The sequence below is a fragment of the Poecilia reticulata genome, chromosome 4, assembly GCF_904066995.2.
Source record: "Poecilia reticulata chromosome 4, P_reticulata-male-v2, whole genome shotgun sequence".
NCBI classification, from domain to species: Eukaryota; Metazoa; Chordata; class Actinopteri; order Cyprinodontiformes; family Poeciliidae; genus Poecilia; species Poecilia reticulata.
The window spans coordinates 27,879,519-27,904,416 of record NC_088833.1 but is presented as its reverse complement, the minus strand read 5'-3'; the positions used below and the strand labels follow the sequence as shown (position 1 = coordinate 27,904,416).

The window sequence follows — 24,898 nt, the reverse complement described above, 5'->3', positions numbered from 1 at the left end:
CACCGTCTGCTCGTCGTGTTCCCCTGGATTCTGCCTGTGACCTCCTGTTCAGGCATCCTGCAGACTAAAGAGGCTTTTTTTTTTTTTTTTTTTTTTTGACCAACAGAGTACAAAATAAAACCGCTTCACGTCTTTCAAGAGTCACTAAAAAAGCCCTCAGTGGGTACAAACACTAGCTCTCACACTTTGTGTTGAACATCTGAATGAACTCATCTGAAAGAAATCCCACAACTTTCATCTGCTACGATGCTTTAATTACTCTACACACCACACACATATAGTTATAAATATGTAAATAAATGCAGTCTCCTTTTTTTCTAGTAGAGAAGTAGCCGACACAATCAGGAAATGCACTCAGCAATAAAGTATGCACACTGCTTAGATCAGCATGATGGAGTTAGAATAATTTAAAGACCCATTTTTTTTATTTATTCATTTTTTTTCTTGCTGTTGCCTCTTCAGGAGCTGCTTGATTTAATCCCCTTCATTTGTCATCTTTACTCGCAGCGTTTCATTTCCTCTTGCAGACAGAGGCGGCGATCGGAACCATAAGGACGGGGGGCTGAACACCGGGAGCCGCGGCGGGGTCGTCTGGGGGTCGATAGGGGAATATGAGATTAAAATCCAGCCTCGTTTATCTCCAGCTGACCTGCTGCTCACTTTAAATACAGCGGTTACATCACAGTTGTCTGTCCTCTATCTGTGCTGGAAATCTGAACCAAAAAAAATAATTTGTGTCAAAGATAAATAAAATAGAAAATGAATAAAAATATGTCTTGTTTGTCCTTGTGCACTTTTTCTAATCTTAGTTGTTTAAAATATCTAAAGCCATCTAAATTCCAATGTAACCCATGTTAATGTAACGAATATGAATTATAGCCTGTAATACACCACATTGCCGATAGGTGGCAGTAAATGGTTTCAAAGTAGTCTAAAACTGCAGTAATATGCCGCAGAATATGGGCTAGCTAGAATAACCAGAAGAAGAAACGGGAGGTGGGGACGTTTTTGTGGTCATTTTATTGACAAAACTCAGTTTTATTTTCAATATTTTTCAAGAATTAGTTTTCATCGATGGTTGATTTTTGATTCCTGTGTCCCCGGACCCGAAAGAACGTTGTTTTTGATATTAAATTTCTTTGTTTTCTTGCTGCGAATCTCCGGTGAGTTCTGTGCTATAATTAGCTTCGTTAGCTATCGATTAGCCACAAGCTAATATTTTGCTGTTATGTATTAAAAGCTATATTGTAATTTCATTTTATAGTTTCAATGTTGAAAGAAAAAAAAACAATCGGAGATATTTGTTTATGGGTAAGAATGTATGTTCTCTACATGATGTTTTGTATGTGAATTAGCAATGCTTACGGCTAACTCACAAAGGCTATTCTGCTAATATTGCGCCTTTTTTCTTTGAAATACTGATACTGATGGAGTATCTAGTGACAGTGAGTTATTTATTCCACTGTACGGAATTTAAGAATGCTGGAAAAATATGTCAATTCAGTTAATATTATGTTGTGATGTTTTGTTGAGCTAAAAGACAAAATTGGTTATCGCAACTGGAAATTATTTGATCTACATGGAGTGAAAAGATAGACTTTAATTGAAGTGACTTAGAATGGTGTATCACACTATAATAAAAATACATTTCTGCTATAGGCAGGTTGTTTTTTTTTGTTGAGAGACATCGCGTGAAGAACGGCAAGCCTGGATCCAGAAGAGCAGATTGACATTGTGTTCACTACGATGTCAAAGAAGAACGTTCTTCTGTTCCACTCTGTCGGTGGGATTACACTACCATAAAACATTCAGATCTGAAAACTGAACTGAACTGAAAACAAAGGAAAATAAACTTTTGAACTTGACTGACTTGACTTAGGACTACTAAAAGAAAACATTGACTATTTTGTTCTGTTTTGTTATTGTCAAAATGTGTAATAAATGTGTTTTGTTCAACACATTGTTTCCCTCGCTCCTCCTGAGTTGAACCTAGTTCTGATGCGTTCATTGTAAATATTCATAGTCTCTGATTCCTTTGTCACAGGTGATTTACCAGATTACCAGGTGATTTACACCAATTTTCTATAAACTCAGTTTTGACATTTCTACTATAGTTCGGGATGTTACTAATGAGTGACTACAGTCATATTTTTTCAGTAACAGTAATGATGTTTTCCTTTCCAAAAATCTGAACGTAACGTAAACACATTTTCTGCTTTTAAGTGTGAACTGGAGAATGTTGACCTATTTCTCTGCTAGGAATCTGTAAAAAAAATGTCTTAAATTAAAAAGATAAAGAATAAAAATGTGTCCTGGTTATTATGTACTTTTTTTAAAAATCAGTTGTTTTAAATACGTAAAATCAGCTAAAGTCCACATTAATACAAACTGAGTTTTGGCATTTCTATTGTAGCTAAATCTACAGTCAAAAATCTGAACTATCCCTTTAAAAACAAAAAGTGGTTTTCTGCTTTTAAGCATGAACTAAGTGTTCCTCTGACACAAACAGGAGAGTGTTGACCTCTTTCTCTGCTAGAAATCTAAAATTTCCTGGTGATGTTTTTTTTTTTTTTTCCTAAACACACTGGAGGATATAATCTGAGCATCCCAGAGAGAGAGAGAGAGAGATGCGCCTCCAGCGGATGAGCCACTGACTTGCTTTACTGCACATAAATCTGCTGTTTACAAACAAATTGATGAGTGATGGACCCTCCAGCCAACATGATGTACCCTCCAATTTCTTCCTCTGCATATAAGAAATCCGCCGCAGAGTCTCCGGGGCCCGCTTTGGCAATTTCTTGAATGTCTCCCGTCTAATGCTCAGACTGACGGGCCTGAATTATTTACCGGGAAGCCCCGAGATGAGCGCGAGGCAGCAAAACGGGGGCCGCTATCGTGCATAATCTCGCGCACTCCGATTTAAATGAAGCTGTCATCCGGGTCAGATTTACATAACATTACAATGGGGGCCGACTTAGCGGCACTCTGAGCTTAATGTTATTAGCTTTTAAGTGAGTTCCCACTGTGCATTTGCATCGGGAGCATTGATTTTTTTTTTTTTTTGGTGCGCCCTTGACTTGGCTGAAGGCGGTGATGTAATCACGGAGGCAGGGTTGCTCTCTGTTAGACTGAAACTCTCATGGAGGACTGAAGAATCCGAGCCGTCCCAGGATAAGCGTCACATGAAAGCGGCTGGCTGAGGGACGACTCGGAGTTCAGCTGCGTGTCGGTGAGAAACCACCGCTGAACCAGATTCCGACAGAACTGAAGCCTGGTTCCTCTTTGAAACAAGTCTGGGTGCGTCAGAAGTCAATCATAAGTTATTAATATTCATGTTCATTGGAATTAACCATGCTGCGTTGCCACGATGACACATTTTGCTGAACGATAAATTGTCCCAGAAGTTACAGCGATAAACGATAATATTGTTGCGGCCATTTTCAAGTAATATGGTAATGGCATGATAATGCAAGAACACATTTCAAACGTCAACAAACTTTAATTTCTATTGAGCATTTAACACTGGAAATGGAAGAGATTTTAAATGTATGAAAAAATAAACTAAACAGCTTAAATGACAAATAAAATGGATGCTAAAGTCTCTGTAAGACAGTGGTTCTTAACCTTTTTTGAGGTACCGAACCCCCCAGTTTCATATGCGCATTCACTGAACCTTTCTTATTCCTCTCCCCCCGACACACAAAAGACTTTGCGGTACTCTGATTTAGTAACGTAATTATATTAGCTGTGTTACCACCCCACGCCACTAGAGGCAGTAGCAACCCCCGAAAAGATGCGACTAAGGGGCAGATTTAGAAGTACACCGAAAGCTACAGGATTTGGTAAAAACTGTGAGCTTTGCTGAAGTAATTAAAGACACAAGTTCAAATCCATGCTGAGTGGAACTCCTTCAATCAGGGCTCCTCCGCAGCTCTGATTGGTTAAGCAATGTAACGTGATCCTCTGCAGCAAGTGATGGCAAAGCGGGGCGTCATCACGACTTTACACAAGTGTGTCTTTACCTCCGCGGCAGAGGCTCCGCCGAACCCCTGAGACCGACTCACCGAACCCCTGGGGTTCGATCGAACCCAGGTTAAGAACCACTGCTTTAAACAAAGTCGTCCTTCAAAACGGTAGCTAGCGGAAACCAAAGAACCAGACTGCAGACGTTTGTTATCTAGATTTTGGCAGAAAGTCTGAGACACATGCAACAAGTAATCATTGAGCTTATTGTTTAAATTTATCAGCCGATTAATTGATCTATTGCTTACTGCAGGCAGGCAGGCAGCGTGCATCTGTGCTGTAAATCCTTGAGAAAGATTTACAGCACAGATGTCCAAAGTGGACATGGACTTGGAATATGTTTTTGCCCTGACAGTAATTCAAAAACGGTAGAAATTTGACCCTCCAGCATATGGAGTAGATGCAGTTGGACACTTTTTGCTATTGTTTTCAGATGAGATTTTCATGGCAAGTTTATATCTTCTTAAATGGGCAGTATTAAGTCAAATTAACTTTTTTTTATTACCTCATCAAAAACATACCTGAAGTTTTGCCTTGTTTCTTTCATACACGTTTGAGAAAATCTTTAATCTCCTGTATCAGCCGTTCAGCTGCAAAACTCCTGGTTGGACATGGTGCCATCTTTGAGCTCAGCTCCTCCTCAGAGCTGCAGTTTCTGAGCTACCAGTTCCCCTGATCAGCTCCTTCAGACTAGCCAGCAGGAATTAGCAAACACCTGGTGGAACTGTATATCTGCTGAGCTCATTATAGGAGTCACTTCTCAGTGCAACACTGGTAAAAAAAAAAAAAAAAAAAGTTAAACTTTTGATAGAGGAATGTTGTTGCGATGATGTGTTGAAGGATGCATGTTAGAAAGTTCAAGAGTTTCTTGAAGAGACAGATGCCCGATATCAAGGCGTTAAATTACTAAGTCAAATTTTGTTTAAGTCATATTTGATACGTAAACATAGTTATTTGATTGTGTTATAAAATGCCACTATGTAGCTGGAAAACACAATATTGGCCCTTAAAACAGAAAATGTTGAGCACAACACAGAATTGATCTTTTATTAGCCCTTTTTTTAATTTTATTTTTACTTTTATTTTAGTCATCACAGTGACCTTTTTACTCAGAAGCCCATGTAGGCACACGAGTTGGCTAAACACAGCGAAGGTTTTAGGAGGAAATTCTCATTTTTGTTGCTGGAAATGAACCAAAACTATTTTGTAGACCAATAAAATAAAAAAACATTTAAGCCAATAAGCTAAAATTACTGGAAGCATTAAGGCAAATGTCACACTGTTCTGCTTTACTAAAGTATTTGTTTAATTTATTGTTGCGCAAGTAAAGGAGAAAGATTAAACAATAATATTCCTTTAGCATCTTTAATTGGAGAGAAAATTTAAATTTCTGCCTTTGAGGATTTTCATCTTGGGGATTTTGGGCCCCCGCTCTACTGGAACGTTCTCCGTTGTTCCATGTTTTCTCCATTTGTTGGATAATAACTCTGTTGGAGTCCGGAAGACTTTAGTTTCTCTCTTGTTTCTAAATTTCTTTAGTGAGGAATGATGTGTTTGCATTTTGAGGTTTTTTTTTTGCAAACTGTCGTTGGTATCAACACTTATTTAATGATTTAAAACATGTATGTGTTACAAAAATCCAAAACAGGAAGCAGATAAATTTTTTGGGCGGGGGGGCCAGATGGTCGGGGTAAGTTGTTGTAGCTGATGAACTCTTAGCGTTCACACACTTCCTGTCCTGCTTTGCTCATCCTCACTGGCAGCAAAATACAAACACTTGCTCTCAAGGAAGAACATTTTGAGCAAACGACAAAGATGACAGATGGATTAGTGCTGAAATACGGAGCAGGTTAGCCTTCTGCTTGTAATTTTTTGACACAAGACGCAGCCACAAAGATTTGGGTGTAATAAAACACCGTGTGCCATGACGGTTCTACACGAAGCAGGTTTCACCTCTTAGGAACTGGCAGAGCTTACACCAGAACGGACGGATGAGCTTTGAGGCATGTGAGCGGAGACGAACCCTTCCAAACTGAACATTTTTTACATTTGGTGTTAATTACTGTGGCTCATTTGTTTTGGGACCAGGATATGAATGTGCTTTTCCTAAGGTTTGGAGGTACCACAGCACAAAGTCAGCCCCCTCACACTGAAAACAAAGGACATTTGCCTAAAGTGCCAGGATTTCTGGAAGCGGCGCTGCTTCGCCAAAGGGCAATCTATTCTTCGCTAACAGAGAACCATTTGAGACACCCTGCTGCGTGTTACTAAGTTACAGTTATACAACACTCCCAGAGAAATCAGTCTCCTGGTTGTCGTCTTATTCATACATCCGCATACTCCCACACACACACACACACACACACACACACACACACACACACACACACACACACACACACACACACACAATGTACCGCATTCAGTAAAAATAACACTTCCATTCATCGCTCAAATCAACATTTGTCAATGTGAGGTTTCTCTGCTCCTCGAGGTTTACGACGGCGTCCAAATGTACTTTTTCCTCACTGAATAACTTTTTTTTGTTGTTGTTGATTTGAACCAGAAATGAACGTATTACTCCATTGATGAGTAAAGATTCTCTGCATTGGACATTACTGGACCTACACAAACCAGAGTGGAAGACAAATGATTCATGACAAAATATTTATGTGTCCTGCAAACTTTAGTGTAATTTATTGTGATATTATCTGACAGACCAACACAAAGAAGCATGTTACTGTGAAATGGTACGCAAACACCAACCAACAGTTCGGCTATTCACCTGTTTGCGATTGAGAAAAATGTGCGAATACTAAAACACAAATATTCAGGAGTCCACTGTGCTGTTGTTGGGTCCATATGGCATTTCCATTTCACCTCAAAGTCCAACAAAGAAGAATCCTAGAATACTTGTCAATGTCTCAAAATCCTGTTGGAAAACTGAAAAAATACTTTTTGTTGTTAATTTTCCACATTTAAAATGTTTCCTGTATTTTCATTGTTACTTGAGCTAACAGGACATGGAGAGTTCACCTGGTTTCATCATTTGTTGTTAAATGCTTAACATTTTTTCCACACTGTATAATGTTTTCAGTTGTTACTTGCATCCTCTTACAGATTCTTGTTCCAAGGAGCTTTTTAAAAATTTGCCACTCTTCTCTATTCTCTCCACAGGAAAATGAATTTGACTCCTTGACATCACAGTTTAAATGCATTCTGAACTTATTGATTGTGTGTGTGGCCCGTCTCTCTCTTATTAATACAAACCAACGCGTATCGGAGGTGAGAACCTGTGCTAGACCTGCTCGCCGTTTGCCACTCTCTCCCCCGTACACCGCTCGCTGTCGGGGCCGACCCATTGATATGCAACACATGAGGAAGCGTTCAGATCCTGGCTAAATCCAGAGACTTTACTGACTTAATGTAGGTGTGTCTCCGCAGCTCCACTGGAAGGCAAAGCAGTTCTCATGATTTAAAGCCTTCTTTGAGCTGTCACCTCTTGACCTAAGAGTAAGCAGCAGAGAGCCGTCTGTGGATTTAATGCAATACCTTGTGTTTCAGCGTGAACTCTTATTCTCACACTAAAGCAGGCCAACTGATTAAGCCAGCCGAGGTTATCTGAATACTCGAACAGCAGGCACAAAATGAATAACTTTGTTTCCTTGAGAGTTGGTTTTTTTGCAGTTTTGTTTGGACGGGCTTGGGTAAACTTTTAATAGGTATGCACAGATGTGAAGCAGACGAGATTGTCACGATCACAAGCAGAGGTCATCTCAAGGTGGGGGAAACAGTGACTGGAGAGAATCTTTCGGAAACCTATACTAACATCCCTCGCGGATCTGACTCTGTTGACGATGATGACTTTCAGTAGACAAAACTGTTGCTTTGCTTAACAGGACTTTTTTATAAACCAAAACAGAAATGTTTATTTTCACATTTCAGCTGGTCTTTCTGTGGTAGATCAGCACAAAGCAGCACCTAGTTTTGAAGCGTAAGGAGAAAAAAATGCATCGTCTACCATTGGGTCTCCAAAGGGAGGGACCCTCATCCTGACCGGATGACCAAACCACCTTAACTGACTTCTTTTAATTTAGAGAAGCACCCCCTCTACTCTGAGATCCCCACCCTATAGCCTACTTTTACGACATAAACCCACAAAGACAAGCACTGCACTACTCAAGACCAGGATTGTGGAACCAAAGAAGCCATGGAGTTGAACTCAGCAGGGTCCATATAGCTCTGCATAACTAGATAAAGAGTCAGAAAGCTCCTGAAAAGGTTTTGGAGAGCCGCTAGTTGTTGAGATGATGAGGCATATCTTTAAAAAGGCTATTAATGCTCAAAATGTTTACTAAAGAAGTATTATTAAAATGGGAAGAAATGTCATTATGCATCGAACCAAAAGCCGTAGAGCTCTTAGTATGAGACATCATGAAATAACTTTCTGGAAGTTATTTCACTTCTGTCCCCCACCGTTCTTGGATATCTATTGTTCATTTCCAACAGTCCACTTGTGGATTTGAGAAACTGCAGGGTGGAGGCATGGAGCACTCAATGTCTGTGCAATGTCTTCAGTTTGCGCTGCTGTCTTCAAAGAACTCCTGTTCCAAGTAGGAGGTGGTCTCCTCAGCCGCTCTAAGATCCCACCAGTGTATCACGACTTCCACCAAGTTTTCAGTAAATCTAAAGCTCTCTCCGTCTCTCCCTCCTGTGATTGTGCTATTGATCTCCTTCCCAGGGCACCATTACCATCCAGCCGATTATATGACCTGCACAAACCAGTGAGAAAGATCATTGAGGACATAAATTATTAGCAACTGGGATCACCATTAAGCGCAGCTTTTTTCTTCGTTGGAAAAAAGGATGGATCACAACAACGTCGTATTGATTATAGAGAGATTAATCAAAAAAGAACCCGGTACAGGCGATGGGCCTCCTGACTGGCATTGTGTTGCATCATCTATCAGATCTTGTCTTATTCACTGGGCCCATGCCACACATGTTTCTTGCCATCCAGCAATTAATCAAACCATTTTCCTAATCACATGAAACTTTTGGTTGCCATCTTTTCCAGCCTTTCTCAGTTTCCAAACGCTCCTGGTCGCATGTTTCTCTAGACTTTGTTGGTAGTTTACTCCCTTTCCACCATCATGTTAACCATTATAGACCGTTTCTCTGAAGCATGCCATCTCATTTCCACTTACAAAAGCTTCCTTCATCTCTTGAAACAGTCTGATGCCTGACCAAACATGTTTTAAGTCTTCATGGCAGTCCTACTAATTGTGGAACAAAATCCAAAATTTGTCTCCAGGGTCTGGAAGGAGTTTGGCACTGCTAAGGAAGCTCCGAGCTCAAACTTAACGGTCAGACATGGTGTGTATCTATGGGGAGCTTGTTGTCCCACTTTGCTGTCTATGTTCATCACACCCTTCCACTTGGAGGATGCACCTGTCCACAACAGTCTCACTTCTGATGCTCCAACAGTCTTTCACCCTTTGAATAATCTCTCAACTACCAACTACCATCTCCTACTTTTTGCCTCAGATGAACAAGAAATTTCTGTCACCTCATTATAATGTCGGTATTCTTTTGTGTGTGCTTCCATATGTCAGTGTGACACCAGGTTCAGAAACCAAACTCTTCAACATCATACTCTCAAACCAAACTCTCCTCAAACCACCCGATCCGTTCCTCCCACGCATTTCTCAGCTTCAAGTCACTATAAGCCGCACTTTCCTGAAATAATTGAAATCACTCTCACCCAACCTGCAGAAACCCCAGATAACTTGGCTTTCGTCCTCCAGATGTGTCTGCTTCCTGCCCCTGAAAAGGCCAAGAGCCTCATCATTACACTTCTCAGTCTGTGTCAAACTGCGTAATAAATTCTTCACCTTTTATGATTCGTCTCCTCAGTGTGATTCTGGATGAGGGTCAGGAAACTCAACGCCATACTTTTACTTGACATTGGATGATGGTGGTGGTGGGGAGAGGGAGACATCATGTTTAACAAAGTCAAATAGGAAAACTGGAAACCAGTGGACTATGACCTTAATAAGTACACTGTTAAGTGATTTCCCATTATGTTTGTGCTTTATTAACTTACCAGGAATGGGAATTTGATCACACATAATAAATCCGGCCAAACTTTAAACCCCAATCCTTTGGATGAAGAACAAAGAGGCTAAAATCATATGTAATAAATTATTCACATTGAACTCATCACTGTTTCCTTCCTCCACCCCTTCACTGTTTTACTCCTCCACTCCAAACTCATCAGCTCCACCTCTTTGGCATCATACCTGAACTCTCTTTCCTTCTGTGCTTAGTCATAAAGTTTACAAGCCACTGTTTAAGGCTTGTTGTTATCCGGCCATAAGAACAGATGCTCTGGTGACCACATTAGGCAGGCGATCAACGGCAAAACACTTTCCACTTAGTCCTAGTCATAAACTTGGTTCACGAGGAAAACAATTAAATGTTTTTCCCCGAGCATTTGCGGTGTAGCATTTTAACAGTCTGCCTCGTTTTTCTTTGTGTTTTGATCTTGACATTTCCTTTAAAACCAGTCGGATATCTCATGCTTTCCACCTGTGATTGGCTGTTTTTGCTCTGAGAACTCGGACAAACATTTTCAGGGTTTCCCCCAGAAAACTTGATAAGCCTGGTGGTCGGTTCACCCGCGACTCACCGTGTTTTTGTATTAAAAGATGTTAAGTTGGAAATGTATATATATATATATATATATATATATATATATATACCATGTTTTCCCGAAAGTAAGACAGTGTCTTACTTTCTTTTTATCCCCAAAAGCCTCACTATGTCTTACTTTTGGGGTATGTCTTATATTGGAAAAAAATTTTTGAATTTTTTATTTTAACCATAAAATTTACATTTATTAACAACCTGAACAGTATTGTATTACCGTATTTTAAGCAGGAGGCGGCAGTGACAAGTGCAGGGGACGGCGCGGTGACGTATGGAGAGGGGGACGGTGCGGACGTGGGCAGGAGGCGGCGCACAGCTAGATGAGAGGGAGGCGGCAATACCTCCGTGTTTCCCCGAAAGGGGTACAGCTTATATTAGCCGACCCCCCTGAAACCCCCGATACGTCTTACAATCGGGGAAACACGATAGATGGATGGATGGATGGATGGATGGATGGATGGATGGATGGATGGATGGATGGATGGATGGATGGATGGATGGATGGATGGATGGATGGATGGATGGATGGATGGATAATCGGTGACGTGCGGTGAGGTTCATGGCTGGTGAGGCACTGGCTTAATCAAAATCAGATTTACAAATATAGACCCCCTGCATGTTATTGTTTACATACGGAAACGCTGGAGGGCAAAGAGACTATTCTTTTGCTGCCGCGGTAGAATTATTCCGTTAACTCAATAAAACTTGGAAATGTAGGTATTGTTGAGGCCTGCCATAGCAATGCATAGGGAGAGCTTTACTGTTGCATTGTTTTACCGTCAATAGAACATCTCTTTTTATCCATTATTTTTCTGGCTCCCTTAATGCTTCTCAAACTGCTGCATGCGGTTCAATCTCTTATTGAGGTTTCAAGTCAAAATGCCGACGTAATTAGCAAAAAACGGGCAAAATTTCCAACAGCCAAATCGCAGAGTGTAACTGAAATGAACTGCCGCTCTGCTAGAGTGAGAAACGGGGAGAATTTTTGACCCCTACGCAATTTTTTACTTGGCCTCACGCCTACAAATAGCGCTCTATTGGTATGAAAGTCGGCTATGACATCGCACCGAGTGTCTGCTTCTGTAAAATGTTTTCGAAGAATCATTTTACACCTTGACAGCTTTCTGTCAAGGTGCTCTGTAGTGTCATAGGGTAGACTCAGGCTCCCAGCCATTCACTTTCATCCTTTTGTCAAAAATGTAAGCGCTCAGCGCACACCTTCTCTTTCTCATCTGTACTATTACTGTGAGTGAGGTACAGATATGAATCGCGGTTTAGTCAAAGACGAGAAATAGTCCTCTCACACGCTTCAAGTTGTGGTCCGCTCAGCTCATGTTATGTTACTGTGTCTCTTACTATATCTCTAGAGATGCCACACAGCTTTATGATTCCATGCCTCTACTTATATTAATGGTCACTGAATCAGTGTGCCTAAAATCTCCACTAGTGGATGGGTCGGAATTTTTTCCAGTTTGATGCAAAAAGGACAGAAGCAATTATCTGTGGTTCCCCAAATCCCCTAAGCAGATGCTGGCAGCATAACATAGAGTGTGCAGCAGGATACTTAAACAGACCATTAAAAATTATTCAAAATTTCAGTTAAATTAAATAAAAACGAATCTGACGATTCAGCAGCTCACAATTTTAGCATCTATATCAATAACTTATAAGGCTGGTGGGTCTCAGTAGGGAGTTATGACCTGATGAGGCAGCAGGGCTCTTTGACCAGCAGGGCGGTGACATGAATGAGAAACATCACGAAGGTGAGACACTCAGAGGACTCGGCAGATGGAGCAGTCACCCCTGAAGGATGGTTTATTGTTCAAACCACTGTTGTTTTTTCACCTGTGCTGTCAAATTCCACCTCTGAACATGTTAAAATAGGGGTTATGTTAAAATGTTCTTTTAAAGCAGTGGTTCTTAACCTGGGTTCGATCGAACCCCAGGGGTTCGGTGAGTTGGTCTCAGGGGTTCGGCGGAGCCTCTGCCGCGGAGGTAAAGACACACTTGTGTAAAGTCGTGATGACGCCCCGCTTTACCATCACTTGCTGCAGAGGATCACGTTACATTGCTTAACCAATCAGAGCTGCGGAGGAGCCCTGATTGAAGGAGCTCCACTCAGCATGGATTTGAACTTGTGTCTTTAGTTACTTCAGCAAAGCTAATCGTTTTTACCAAATTTTATAGTCTAAATCTGCTCCTTAGTCGCATCTTTTCGGGGTTGGTACTGCCTCTAGTGGTGTGGGGTGGTAACACAGCTAATCTAATTACATTACTAAATCAGAATACCATAAAGTCTTTTGTGTGTCGGCAGGGGGCTGGGGGGGAGGGAGGGGGGATAAGAAGGGTTCGGTGAATGCGCATATGAAACTGGGGGGTTCGGTACCTCAAAAAAGGTTAAGAACCACTGATTTAAAGTATTAATGCACTTTTTGTTATTCACTGTACCGATCACGGACTGTAACTTGACATCAAGTAAGGCTGAGGCAACAGTGTTGCAAAAGTAAGAAACACTGCCACCTACAGGTGGGGGTTAGCAGCCACATAAACCTGGGATGTTTTTGACCATTTTTCGGGGAGAATTTGGAATAAACTCACAAGTATGCATTAGCATAAAAAAAATGTGGGGATCTGTTGATTTTGCATGAATTTCCATGGTTCCGGAATTACAAAAAAAACTTGGGAGACTGAATGATGTAATTTGGAGTTTGGAGGTTAAAGGGCCACATAGAGAGCTGTGGCAGGCCGGATTTGGCCCCTGTGCCTCGAGTTTGAAGCATGTGGCGTAGGATAGCACTCAGCTCTTCTTATCCTCCAGGACTAATGATCCGCAGGTGTGCGGGAGCTTCCTGCTTGGCCCTGCCCTCCAGGACAAACCTGCAGCTCCACACAGACAGAGCAACCCGGCTCCTGCAGTTTGTTATGATACCGTGATTCTAATGTTAATCTTGTGCAGTGTATGCTTCTTCTTTTTTTTTTTAAACTGTCAGACTGGATTCATGCAACAGCAGCACACAGTTTGAGTCCATGTCACTCCTGGTGAGATGCTTCAGCAGAGTCCAGCTGTGACGAAATAAATTCACCGGAAATAATCAGCGAGGCACAAAGCTGAATTTATAATGTTGATCCTCAAACATGAATGTTTTACAGTGGAAGGAACAGGAGGAACACAGCTGGTAGGCAGCTACAATAAAAAAAACACACAACCACTCACAACTTTAGCTTAAAGTCCAATGAATCCAAACCCTGGACTGGAATTCAGCTTTACTTCCATGTTCACAGGCTACAGGATTCACACCTTTCACACTTGGCTTGAGCTCACAAGAATAATTGTTCTAGTTGCTTTTTTTTTTTTTAATCTCAGAGCAAAGAAGCTTTTACAGCAAAATTACATATCCAAAGATTTGATGTATAAACTAAGACAAACCATTTTACTTATTAGTTTGCATTAACGTAATGATGCAGAATATATAATAGTTCTTATATAAAAAGGAGTGTTTTAGTAGTTTTATTTCCAGTTTTAGCTTAATCTGGTTTAAATTCTGTTATATATATATAAATAAAGCATCTCAAGTCAAGCAGAAAGGGCTGAGCTTTTCACGTGTTGATGTTGGAAGTTTCTTTTTAGCTGCAAATGATCAAGTGTGCTTTGTTGTTTCAATATAATGTTCATTTTCTTATTTGAAAAAGGAATTGAATTATTTGTCTATTTTCATCTTTTAATGTGTATCTAATATATAAAAGAAGGTTTTCTTAGGTGGTTAAATGAAAAATGCGCAGAATGTGGAAATTGTCTTATCCGATGAGTCGATTAATCGTCAGAATAATTGCTAAAATCGATTCACCGATTAATTGATTGCTAAAATAATCGTTAACTGCAGCCCTAGAAATTGAATCAGTTTAACGAGCTGATACATTTGTGTGAGACGAAAGAGAACCAGAAGAAATCTGCCAAATAATAATAATATATGATGCCTTTGCATTCGTTACACAGCAGGACAAAAACATCATTTTATTTAACAGTGTAGCTCACATTGGAGAAAACACACGTTAGTGCATTGCGTGTTAATTAAATGATCCATCTCTATATGCTGTCTATGCAGTGTTAATGTACGTTTAAATTCATCCCATTCAAAATTAAATTAAGCCGCTCCATTAACCTGATCTTAGCGCTTGTCCTATATCCTGTTTCAGGCTGAGGTCTCCGGTTTATCAGACGCTCCTGACTGAGTGATTGAAACTAACGGCGCTTTGTTCGGACGCGACCATCTGTGGTTAAGGGGATTTGAGAGGGATTTGGTGGATTACCACGGCGACATTTGTGTGTAAACAGCTGAATGTCACAGGTTGTGTGTGCTATCATGACTGAGTCAATTCACTTGACAGAGTGGATTAAGTGCAGAGGCATCAACACAATGCTCCCCACCCCGCCAAACAGCTTTTCTCCCAAATTTGAAATAACAGTTTTACACTTCCACTGCTGAATGGATCGTTTTGCTGGCAGGGCAGAAAAAATGTGGACTGGAGTCAGTGAAGGATGAATGCAGCAAAACGTGATGTAAGGATAGCCTTAAAAATAATTCTTCATCTGATACGTTAAAGAAATATTGACATAATAAATAAGTGAATGAATCAAGTAATCTTTGTCCTATCTGGGGGGTGGGGGGGTATTAGGTATTTTTTAGGCACATGGTCCCATTTTATAGTCAAGTGACTATGTTACCTTCAGATGCTATAAAAATTCTGTATATATCAAAAACAACTTAAATAAAATTTGACTTCGTATCACAGCTGTTTCTAATGGTTTGAAATTGGCCTCTGTGTCTTTAAGAACCTCCTGTCCTTTCTGACATTCCTCCATTAGCACATCATTGCAACAATGCAACAGGGTTGGATGTCCGGCTCCGCCTTCAAATCACCTTGATTGGACTGTACAATGCCAAAATACAAGTTTTAGAGAGATTTACTAATAGCCAACTTGGAAAAAGCTTTGTTTAGTCTGCTTTAATTGAACTGCAGTTCATTTGCCTAGAAAGTCTACTTCATTTAGGGATGCGTAAATGCAAATTCAACCTCTTATGCGGACCAAAAAAAGTTCAATCTGGCGCAGTTGGAATACATATGTGTCTTGGAGTGGTCTCTGGTCAGCACGCCAAGCTGACCACAGCGCACGCCATTCTAGGTAAATGCAAGCAAAACAAAGGTGAGAATCGAGCACTAGAGGGAGAAATGGCTGGTGTTTTTTCACCAAAGACAAAGGAAAAATCGTACAGCTGCTAAAATCTGATGCCACTCTGTTTTTGTTAACATTTTTTGAAAAAAGAAGTTCTTCAGCTGTTTCCATGTTGTTTCCTTCAGTGGTTCTTGGTGCAGTGCCACCACAGGCGAGGGGGGGGACATGTTTTCAAACGGTTTGTTTTGGTTTGACACAGACAGTACAATGTGAATGATAACCGCAACAGATGAAAATGTAACAAATGTTGCTATTTTGGTCCTCTATTGAACCGAGTCTACCGGACTATCAGGTGTGATTAGAGTTTTTTACAACTTCCCAACATTCAAAACCAAAAAGAATAATTGTATAAGTATCCAAAGCCTGAAGCAAAAATATATTTATATACATAAAGAAAAATCTACAGAAAGAACGAATCAGAACTAACATAGCTGTCAGCGTCTCTAACATGCTGCCACCGTGAGCGACACAATTCTTTAAATTCTTCAAAAACTCTTCAGAAAATCTCTGGTGTACATGTTTGAAAAGGGACTTCAGTATTTGATTTGTTGAAGAATCCAATTATTACATGTACCAGGAAACTGATCATTTCTTTTTTTCTTTGACGGTCTTTGCTGACAGTGAAATGAATTACAAAAGTAGTTCCCCTAGAACGAGTTTGAGAATTTGTTTTCATCATGAAGGAACAAAAAGCTGCTTCGCCAAAGGCGAAGGGTGTGTATGAGCCAAGAAAGCGTCTTGCAATGGTTGAAAAGTTTCTTAGAACTCTTTCTTCATAACATTCATACAAAAACAATTTTTTTTGTCCTTGTCAGAGTAACTGTGTTCCTGAGTTACATGAAAAGACCATTTTTTCTACTGTTTAAGCTCAGCTCCTCACCTTGTACAATGTTGCTTTAAGAAAAAATATCAAATGTGTTTTCATAATATCCTTCACTGCAAGGTGCAACCTTGAATGTGGAAAGTAAATTTATGGTATAAATAATATTAGAAGAATACATTAAGAAATATGTACTTTTAATTTTTCCATGGAATTTGTGTTTCTGTGTAAGTGTGTGCACATAGAAAATGTGCACACATGATGACATTAAGAGCAGATTTGTGTGTTTCTGAATCTTAGCTAACTACTCAGGCTGTGATGTATTCATGATGCTCATCAGAGACAACCTGTCTTTTTGTCCCAGAAAGACCATCAATTTCTTTCTGGGAAGAAAATGTATCCATTAGTTTTTGCAAATAGTTCTCTGTTTGTGTCCAGGATTTTTGGGGCCTGCAGAGATCTTAGCTGCCATTTTCCTGACACCTTGACCTCTGTAAGCTCCGAAAGTCAGTCCTGACGATCCTCTCTCCAGATCGAATTGTTCATTAAGTGTGGGCCTGTCTTGTTTTGTGGACCAGCCAAACCACACAGTGATGGACAAACGAGCATTTTGAGTTGGGGTGATCTTATTTTTCAAGTTTCCAAAATTGTTACATATAAAAATCCAAAGTGGTTTGTGACTTTGTCTTCAAGTTCCCTGATCTAATATTTTGAGGAAATAGCTTTATGGCGTATATCCTCCATGTTCTTACCTATTCTTCTTTGCAGATCACATAAACATATTCTAGATATGTTCAAGTCTTGCACAGTTTCTCAATTGTATTGAGATCCAGACTTTGACCAGACCAAAGTCTCACCCTGACACATACTGTAAGTGTGTCAGGGTGAGACACATGAAATCAGGGACACATGGGCGTCAGGGGAAACCCTAACATTTTCTTGGGAAAAGCCCGGTTTCTAGAAAACCTTGCTAAGCCCGTTGGTAAGGGCACTAGGGCGGTACAGTAGCGACTCATCCTGTTATTGTATTAAAACATGTTAAAGTTACAAAAATTCAGAAGTGCACCAGCATGCATTAACAATAAACCTAGCTTTGTTTGTCTTCACTGTTGCATAAAAAAAACACTATTTCAAATAAACAATGCTTAGCCTGGAGAAATAAATGAAGCCTGGTGGGCCGCCAGGCTTATGATACACTGAGTGAAACGTGAACCTGCTTTGAGGTAAGCTATTCCATTGTAGCTCTGGCTTTGTTTTTTGCGTAGTTTTGTACGTATTTGCAACCTCTGTGGCCTGGAGTATCCTGTATTTAGCCCATTCATCTTCCTATCAATTCTGGCTGTGTCTCCTACATGGCTTGTGGTAAAATGTGAAACTGTAATTTTTAAGGTTTTCTATTAACAGCAGCTCTCTTTCTGCCACTCTTCCATAAACGTTATATTTGTGAAGTGCAGGACTAACAGTCCTGTCTACAGTACACATGGTCAACATCTAATATCTATTTTTCAGCTCCATGTGTTTGAAGGCCTGTCAGTACCCACACCAATCCCAACTCATCAACAGCACTTGAGGATCCAGTCTTAATCATAACTGGAAAAGGTCAATGAATGATTTCTGTAGACGTGGCTTTTTTAACATCCTCGGTATAAGGCATAGACAAAGGGAAACATAATTTTCTTTTGCTTTTCGTTTTTCTTCGTTAAAGGTCTCCTGCAGAATGTTTCTTTGGACTCTTTGTGTCACAGTCTCCTAGCAGCTTGTCATTCTGGGTTGTCTTCATTTTCTGTAAAGATCTTGTACTTAATGTGATGACGATAGTAACGGTGACTTATTTATTAATCACAATAAAAAATAAAAATAAAAAGTATTTTTTAATAGCGCAACAACAGGAATCACAAGCATTTACTGTTTAACTTGAGCTCCGTCAAAATCTTGTTCCTTTATCATCTGGTCTGTGGTATAAAATCAGCAGCGCCGAATAAATTTATTTTAGACACATCAAGCTAATTGTTTCACGTTCCATTTATTGTCACGACTCTGAGCTAGCTTACATCAGACCAAAGAACTTTCTTCCACTTGTCCATAGAGTCTCCTTGAGACATGATCTGAGTTTTCTTCAGGAAACGGTAGCACCGTGCACAGAACCTGAGCATGGTGCCATTTTTATTTTAATTGAACTTAGGGATTCTCTGTCTCAGCTGTTTGATGAAATACCTTTGGTTACAACCAGAGCAGTAGCAGGATGCAATTTGTGTAGCAGCTGCACTGCTAAGAGAGATGCAGCTGGTTTCCAGCTGCGGTTTCTGTCCCCACCAATGATATCTCCTCACAGAAGTGCATGTGTGCCGACTGTCAGTGCATTCAGTTTTTTTGGACAGCTGTAGACATTCTCATTGTGTGGCAAGTGGTAGGAAGAGAAGCAGGGTAGATTCTTTAAGAAGATTCATTTTTATGAGCACGGAAAGGTAAATATAAATATTAATAATTATTTTATTACAAAATATTCCATACACCTTCTAAAGCATCTAGGAGAGGAGCTTGTAAAATTACATTTTGTAGCTAGGTGTTTAGATTTTTATTTTCTGATCTCTACGGATGTCTTCTGCAACCAGTTGCTGGATACAGTCACATTAGAACTGTTTGCCAAATCTTCCTAGCTTCCTACAGTACGTAATTAGCAATTTAGGTTCTGTTAAAATCTTAAAGGTAGTTCACATCTCCTACTTGCCGTTAATAATTATCTTGATGTCTTTGTTTGATATTGGTTGGCTCAGATGGCTAAAGCTAACAGTTAGCTAACAGGAAGGGCTAAGAAAAAAAGTGGACTGCTGTCTTAAACAACTTCACTCTCACAGAACTAGTGGTTTTTGTAAGGCTTGGTTTGTTTTCTTTAAATTCCCACCATGTTTGCATTAGTAAAGTCTAAATAGCAAAGATATTATCCAACTCATTTCTGGTGGGGTTTCTGTAGCGTTGTTTGTGTTTGTAGTGTCCAGAGTGACAGTGGCAGCTGAAGTAAAGCAGTTTGTTTCAGCAACCAAAAATATGACTTCATTCTTCGTAGCAAGTACAAGAAAAGTAATCCTTAAATACAGCCAAATCTGTAATTAATGCTCTTTGTGATGAAAAGAGTAAGAAATATTATATAATATTATATTATATTTATAATATAGGCTGCACAGTGGCGTAGTTGGTAGAGCTGTTGCCTTGCAGCAAGAAGGTTCTGGGTTCGATTCCCGGCCCCGGTCTTTCTGCATGGAGTTTGCATGTTTTCCCTGTGGATGCGTGGGTTTTCTCCGGGTACTCCAGTTTCCTCCCACAGTCCAAAAACATGACTGTCAGGTTAATTGGCCTCTCCAAATTGTCCCTAGGTGTGAGTGTGTGTGTGCATGGTTGTTTGTCCTGTATGTCTGTGTGTTGCCCTGCGACAGACTGGCGACCTGTCCAGGGTGACCCCGCCTCTCACCCGGAACATTAGCTGGAGATAGACACCAGCACCCCTCTCGACCCCACTAAGGGACACGGGTGTAAAGAAGATGGATGGATGGATGGATTTATAATATTTATTTTAAACTGTAAAGGTTATTTATTCCAATAGATTTTCATAAATTTTTGCTCTGAAAGAGACTGTTTTTTTAAATGTAGGAAATATCTGGAAGTCTGAAACATAATTCATGCTAAACATTATGAAATGGCGTCGTCCTGTAGCATCAACTAATGTGGATTTCTACTAAATGAAATTGCCAACTGAAGGTTTTCTTGAAAATATTTTCAAGAAAACCTTTGAAAATCTGGAACTATTCCTACCTAGACTTTATTTTTGCTCTATGGCAGAGAATATAATGTGAGAACCACTGTACTAGTTAATCAGGCGCCCACCTGAATATTGCTGTCCTGTGTGTATTAATACACATTCTACTTGAGTTTCTGGGGTTTTACTCGTCTAGTTATTTTAATACACCAGCTTACACATTGCTCAGTGGCCAGGTTTCACATCTTCCACATTTCTGTGGTAGATTCTTCAGTTTTCTGAAGTCATTTCTTAAGATCCAATCTGTGGTTTTATGTTTACACATTCTCACAAAATTGATGCTCACTGCCAGAAAAAGAGCACATTTCTGGATTAAACGTGGATATCATTTTACAATGTGAAGCCTTCAGAGGGAAATGTGTGAACCACACTAGCTCACACTTGAAGAAATCATTAACTATTAAGAAGAAGCGGTAAGGGCTGACTGGTAATGGTTGCAGAGCAGCACGGAAGCAGCAATGCCAGTTGAAATAGTAATGTGTTTTCCTGTGAAGATGTCAGTCTGATCTCATATCCTTTTGAGTCGTAAAGACTTTGGAGTTATGTGGGATTCCAACAATGAGCTTAATGTTGTGTTCATGTTTTACAGGTACTCAAGAGGCCAAAAGAAAGATGTCTGCTGTTGTTTCTGTGTTTCACTACAGTTGCCTCTACTTTTCTGAATTCTTATATCTTCTAAAACCAAAAGACAGGTAAAGTGTTAAGCTGCCAACTGATGCAGTACACGCAGTAAAAAACTGGACTTTCTAGACTCTTATTTCTCCTCTCAAAAACATAACAGCTGAACCCACTGTTTACTCCTTCAAATGAATGCGATGATAAAAAATGTATTTAACAAGTGCAAATAAACTGACATATTTAAATTATTTGACATGCACTATACTGTAGCGTGCTCCAGAGCTCAGGTTAAAAGGTTAGAGGGTCATAAATCTGACATACACGATATATTTAGTCTGTTCTCAGAGGCATTGCCCAGCGCTCACCTCTCTCTCCCAGCCGCCTCATGTTTTATACATATCACCTTTCACACCGAATCTTCATCTCTCATATTCCCCAGGCAGACATCGAAAACTAGAGAGATCCATGTTTTGTTTCTGTCAAATGTTTTTCTTTCAGGTCGGGTTTGGCGGATCGTGACGATTTAGGATATGGGGAAAACCATTTCTGGGATTTTTTTGAGTATTGGGTCAGTGCAGATTTCTGGAAGCAACATATAAACTCTAAAGCTGAACCTGTTCTAAATGCAATCAAAAAAATGTCAGATTTTCAGAGTATCTTCCTCAACAACAAATGTCAATAAAGTTTTTTTTAATTTACAATTAGTAACAAAAGCAGTTAAGTACAAATACAGAACCTAACTGGGACCCACTGGTCCCATAAAACCAGCCAAACCCCCTCAAACTCACAATGCAACAGCCTGCCTGCAGGAACCCACTCTAATTGTCCACAGACTGAAACTTGTACACTTGAGTGCTAAGTATTGTTAGTTGGTTTAGCTGGTTTGTTAAACTACCTGAGTGCTAGCTTATATTAAAACAAAAGCTATCCTTGCTCACAACTGAGTAGACAGCAACCCAGGAGATGAGCATGTATTTCCACCTGCAGGTGCTGAGGTGTTGAGCAAAGACTCTCACCAAGTCAACTCAATCCAGCTCAGGCAGGATACCTCCATCTTGACAATTGAGGACAGGCAATTAGCTCAAAGCAACAACTTCTCCCAATTGTCCCAATCCTGCTGAAGAAGGCTGCGGTCATACTGAAGAGCCGTAACTTCACACCAAGGCCTTGATGTAAGGAGTTTCCTCCCAGGACTTTGGCAATAGAGAAAAAAGCTGGCATTAACTGTCTGCTAACTGGTAAGATCAACTCACCTGCACCCATGACTAGGACGCTCCCAGGGCTGTTGATTTATTTCAGACCTCTCATTGCAATAAAATCTGTGTCAATGCCAGAGTGCAATGCTCCCTTCCAGAGGAATGTTAGGTGCCTGGAGGGTGGTCTCTGTCTTATCTCTCAATCACACAAGCAGATGTTCATATCCAGAATAAATGTGCCACTGTCAGATCAAGATGAAAGTCAAGAAATGGTTGCAGACTTTGCGACCCCTCTTGGTGGTGACTGATGTTCATGGGGAGCAGTACGATCCTGCTAATGCCCTAATACCCTTCGTATATGCCGTTTTGACTGTGCACTACAGTGCCAGGTTTGGTATTAGAAAAAACCTCTTGGGCCTTAGTCTCCCTCTCATGGCAGAGAGACAGTCTTCTCTCCTTGGGGTCAGCCTATGATCAGAGGATGATTTGCCTTAGCAAAAGGCTCCAGTTAGCAGTAGTAGTGTCCCCTCTGATATGATTTATCCCTAGAATTATGGGAAACCAACCACATTCAACCTTTCAGGTAGAGCTATCCTCTCTTTTGATCAAGAAAGTGATTTGCATAGGGCTTTCTGATCAGTATGAGATCACCTTTTACTTCAGGTTTTCTTCTGCTCCTGAAGCATGAGGGTTTACTGAAAGAGATATATTTCTTGACTCCTGGTCCCCTTGTGAAATTGGACTGAGGTGTCGAGGAATTTCTCTGGATACTAGGTTTATCTTAGTTCCATGTCCCAGCCCATGCAGTGCTGGTCTGAATCCTTGGAATTGTGTCTCTCCGTATGGGTTGTTGGGAATAAGCAACTCAAGAGCCTCCAAATCCCATAGTAAGAGATGAAAATGAATAACTCTTGTTCTTGGCCTGTACTTATGTATTGCTTTGCCAAGTCCAGAGGACCCCAAAGTACTTCATACTATCAGTCTTTGACACCATCAACATTCACTCTGGAGGTGACAAGCTACTTTATTGGAGCCACAGAGTCCCAGGGGCAGTCTGGCAGAGGCGAGGCTACCATCCAATGGTGCCACAGTGCCTTCTGACCACCACAATGATGAAGACAGGTGGAGCAGGAATCAAACCAGCAACCCACCGATTATGGGACGAACTCCTACCATCATCGTCCCTAGACAGCCATGCTTTCTTGATGAAGCGAGAACAGTCACTTTCCTTGCTTGGTGCTCTGTCATATTGTAGGTTACTTAAAGGATAGGTGACACAGGCAGTACAACCACCAGCCAATCAGGTTTAATGTTGTTGAATAAATCCTTTGGCTGAACGCTCAGAGGCATTGCATCATAATGTCGCACATCTCTCTCCTGCAACTTAGAGAACCAAGGTTATTCTTGTGGGAATTTAGATTTTATAATTTTTTGTAGAAGATATTACATTTTATATGTCTTATAAAAAGTAATGATTCACATCTATATTGTGGGCAAAATGCTACATGTACTTACACAACCACTACCCTTCCAACCAGGTCCCCAAAGAAGAGGAGATGAAGAATAGATGACATCTTGAGCTCTCAGGCCTTATGCACGTGTTTTTATTTTTACCCCCAGACTTCTTGGGAGCCATCTGTTTAAAGATTTAAAGAATATCTTGCTCTTGTCAGCCTGTGAGAGTCAAGTAGCTTGACCAACAGCTATAAAAAAAAGTACTGTCGAGTAAATGTAGATCTCTGTCTGAAGTGAAGGGTGAGTTAGAAACCAAGACACAACTGACAAAAGATATTAGTTTGAAGACCAGATAATGTCCATGGACGTGATGATATGTGCAAAGAGTTCATGCATGCACATCTGACCCGCTGTGCTCCCTTTCGGCTGATTGAAGAATTTAGCAACTTCCTGATGTTCTCCCTGCAAACAGCCTCTGCTGCACATACTTGTGGGCTGTTTAGAGAACAGTTCGTTCTTGGCTTCATGTCTCAGTCCTGACAGTCCTGAAGTGAACAGTGGATTGGAAAAAAAAACATTGAGTAGATCTGACAGCTCACCCTGAAAAACTAATTCTAATGTATTCCTTACCTTGAATGACCCTTAATCACAGCTGAATGTACTCTCCAGAAACATTAGTTTAATAAGAGCTCTAAAGTAAGAAAATCCATGTAAGATAACCTCCCTGGAATTTGTTTTTCCAAAGAATATTTTAAGGTCTAATGTTTGCGTCTTAAACTTCCTGCTCTCCTTGTTGATAATTGGCGTTCTTAGGCAGATGGCAGTTTTTAGAAAAAAGCCAAGTTCTGACACCGAGTGCCTCCCTCAAGACTTCTCCCCGATTTTCTGAGAAAGCCTCTGAATAGATCCCGACAAGCCATTACTGTTTTCCACTTTCTCCTGTTTATTTCTATTTACAGCAGTTAATACAATTATTCCCAGTCGTGACCTATTTAAGCGGAGCATGCTACGAGCCATTAGCATTCAGAGAG

General features: G+C 40.4%; 1 long non-coding RNA gene across 1 annotated transcript; it reads right to left on the bottom strand.

The window, feature by feature from the left end:
• Positions 1-389: 389 nt before the first annotated feature.
• LOC145551501 (uncharacterized) lies at positions 390-22,925 on the bottom strand. The gene is made up of 3 exons (XR_014087360.1): positions 22,470-22,925; positions 4,545-4,794; positions 390-591 (listed from the first exon to the last, which is right to left on the bottom strand). It is a non-coding gene; the product is annotated as an uncharacterized LOC145551501 (long non-coding RNA).
• Positions 22,926-24,898: the final 1,973 nt, after the last annotated feature.